The sequence below is a fragment of the Nuphar pumila genome, chromosome 2 (genome assembly GCF_984573655.1).
Source record: "Nuphar pumila chromosome 2, dmNupPumi1.hap1.1, whole genome shotgun sequence".
In the NCBI taxonomy this organism is placed as follows: Eukaryota; Viridiplantae; Streptophyta; class Magnoliopsida; order Nymphaeales; family Nymphaeaceae; genus Nuphar; species Nuphar pumila.
The window spans coordinates 132,563,902-132,567,490 of record NC_143250.1 but is presented as its reverse complement, the minus strand read 5'-3'; the positions used below and the strand labels follow the sequence as shown (position 1 = coordinate 132,567,490).

Here is a 3,589-nt window from a genome sequence, read left to right as displayed (position 1 = left end):
GCACCTTTTTTATAACAAGAATATAAAATATGAATGCTAATAAATAATTAATGATAAAAAAATAGAAAAAGAAAATACCAAAATAAAAGTACAACACTTTAATTATATCTGTCAATCAATCGAAAGTTGGAATGAATATACACCAAGGTATCAACACAATCTTCATTAAGCCTATTTCATTTGACATTGTGAATATAACTATAGGTGCTCCACACTTTTTCTGCAGAAGATGTGCTAATAGGTTGAGATAAAACCTTAATGGTTAATGCTCTCAACTCAGGTGTATCACCACCATAAAAACACTACCAATTAAGGACCGTTATTGTAGGATTTAATGCATCTATTCTTGCTATATTTTGGTTAAATCTTTCACTTCTTGATGCAAAAGCCACAAGTTGTGACCTATAAAGTGTAAAGAGCTCTTCATTTCTAGCAGATATGACCTCAAGCGCGAGCATTGCACCATCTAAGATATCATTATCCTTTTCTGCAGAAAAAAAATATTTAACAACTATAACAAGAAAATGCAAATAAAATAATAAAATAATTAAATCATTAAACTTTAAACTTTATTAAATAGATAAAATAAAATTTTTACCAGGAGAAACTCGTTTGACCCCTCCTACTGCTGGGATCTTGAGATATTCTGACTCATAATATTTTGGAGTAAGCATGCGGGCTAGACTATGGAGAGGCACATTCATTTTATCCCATCTATTTGAGACAATCTTATGAATCTTTTCGTAAAAATCTGGTTGTCCTTTTAGATTGTCTTTGATTTTTCCAAACGTGTTGTTCATGCCTTCATACACTTCACCAATTATAGGGTCTTCTTGATCACAAAATTTAATCATCTTATATATGGGTTTTGTAATCAATAATGCTAAACGAACATAATTCCAATATTTTTCATCAAGAACAGTTGTTTCTGTTGTAACAATCCTTTTTTTCATAGTTTCATCAGTGCATGATTGCTTCCACTCGCTCCATCTATCTGAAATGATTGTCAGCCTCAAGCTGTCCCTCACATCTAAGCAAGTGCTTAAAAGTAGTATAATGTGAAGCAAACCTTATTTTTGTAATCTTTATTAGCTCTAATTTTTCATTGCTTCTAAAGATTGCTAGTGCTTTTGAATGATTTGTGATATAATTCACAATTTCTTTACTCTGCAAATATGTTTCTCACAACCAATGAAACTCATGTGCCAAATCCTTGAAGATCAAATTAAGTGTGTGCACAACACAAGGTGACCAAAAAATATACTTATACGTTTGTTTTAATTCTTCACCTGCTAATCACTTGCACTACATTAGAAGACCCCACAAGTTTAAATCCCGTCTTAAAAAACTCGGCAATATTTGCAGCTGACTGTTACACATTAGAAAAATCGCTTGTATATAAGAACATCGAATCGAAACAATTTGATGTAAGTATATTTATCAAGTGTTTGTTCTTGATATTTGTCCAACTATCTGAGACAATGACAACTCCAAACTCCTCAAACTTTTCTCGAAATTCATTTAACTCTTTGTAAACACACTCTTTCTTACTGTCAAGCAACGTTGTTCGCGCTTTTTCATATGATGGGGGTTTATATTCAAACACTTTACTAACTGCAGATATCATCTCTTCCCAATATAGTGATCGAAGAACATTGAAAGATATACCATTTGCACACAAAACTATGATAATTTTATGATCTACATCATCTCTTTTTACCTTTTTAAAGGTATCACGAATATCTACTGTGTTTCGGCTTATACTAATATGATTCGATTTATCAATTCTGAATCTCCTCAACTTAAATGCACTTGATGAAAGCTTCACTCGTTGAGCTTGCCTTTTAATTTTTCTTGCCAATTCTGCATTTTTTGCAACTACGGGACAAAAGACAATGCCAACACTTTGTCCCTTTGGAGCTCCCATGAGATGTGCAAAAACTCGAGTATATGAGCCATGATAAATATTTTTGCAGTGCCTGCACATAAAAACCTGAGTTCCACCTTGCTTTCTTTGCCCACTTTTCTTTTGTTTCAATACATGACGCCATAACACTCTTATTTTATGCATGCTAGGTGGTTCATCTTCTTGGTCATCTTCAGAATAGTAGTCATCCAAGTCATATTCCTTTTCATCTTCCTCATCAAAACAATTTTCTTTTCTGTCCTCAAACTGATATGGACAATCAGAAGACCCCTTGCCCTTTCTTGCATTGTCATTCCCAACACCACTAGACGATTCATGCTCCAAGTCCAAATTGTACAAAAAATCATCATTGTCATCATAATTGTCGTGATCATAGCTTCTGATGGTAATTAATAAAGCAAAGAATAGGCAAATATACTTGCATCATAAAAATATAGGAATCAACCTAAAACACTTTAAAATTTTAAATAAGCATCATTCATATAGGTGAAGATCTATCTATAATATACTATGATGAAGCAGACAAAATTAAAAAAGAAAAATAGAAAAAGAAAGGAAGTTCTTTCAAAAGTTTGCATTTATGAAAAATTGTTAAACAAAGACAACATCACAATGAAGAAAGACAATTCAGATTGACACTGAATGGGAATTGGGTAAGGTAAATGTAATCTGAGACAAAAATATGTATCTAAGATTCTCAACTCTCAAGTCTCAACAGATTAAGACCATTAAAACATATATGGTTGTCTTTATACCGAGACAAGTTCACAAGGACAAATGGATGACAATAAAAAAGAATGTAGATAACAAAGGAGCTCGATAATGGAGCACATCAAGTACTAGTTCTTACTACCCATGGACAGGTTACCTTCAGCCTAATACTTGTAGTAATTAATTTGAAGTCATTTTTTATTATAAACACACAGTGAAAACTCAGATGGCTCAACAAATACATTTTTGCTAATCTAGAAATCTAAACGCACTAAAAAACTAAGTAGTGGTCATCATTTAGAGTGAATAACTCCATGTAATACAGAAAAAATTCAACTTCTGAAATTTCAACAGTCAAAAGAATTATGCTTCACCACATGGATGGTAACTGAAATTAAATAACTAGTCAGTGGAATTAATAATACTGCTATATGAATTAAATCCACAGATTGAAAAGATCAACGTAGAGTACCACACTTATTCCCAGCAGTGCAGCCACCAAGACACACAAGAACATTAGAACAAGGATTTCAGTTTGACACCAACTGGAAATGAAAAAAGACCAAATAGTGTACTGACAACGGTTTATACTTCACAAATTACTAACATCAAGTTTCCTTTCTACAGTTGAAACTACTGAAACACACAACATTAACATGGTGTAAGTTTACATCAGAAAACTCAAATAGCATCATCCAATAGTGTCCTGAAGGGGAATCCGAGTATTTCATCATATGCTTAGCATAAAAACAAGGATAAAAAAAGACCTGTCATTCTGATTCTAAATCACACCCGTGAATGTTTCACGGGTCTGCTACAATGGCTAGTAAAGGAAAAAACAGGTAACATTGTTTTTTCAAGTGGCTGAGATAGAAGGGGGAGGGGTGGAGATGGAGGAGCTCACGGCGAGCTCCACTAGGAACAATGCAGCTGAAGGGTGGAGGGGGAAAA

The 3,589-nt window shown here is 33.4% G+C and overlaps 1 non-coding gene across 1 annotated transcript; it reads right to left on the bottom strand.

The window, feature by feature from the left end:
* Window positions 1–3,306: 3,306 nt before the first annotated feature.
* LOC149847141 (small nucleolar RNA snoR60) lies at window positions 3,307–3,378 on the bottom strand. The gene has a single exon (XR_016430660.1). It is a non-coding gene; the product is annotated as a small nucleolar RNA snoR60 (small nucleolar RNA).
* Between the last annotated feature and the right edge of the window lie 211 nt (window positions 3,379–3,589).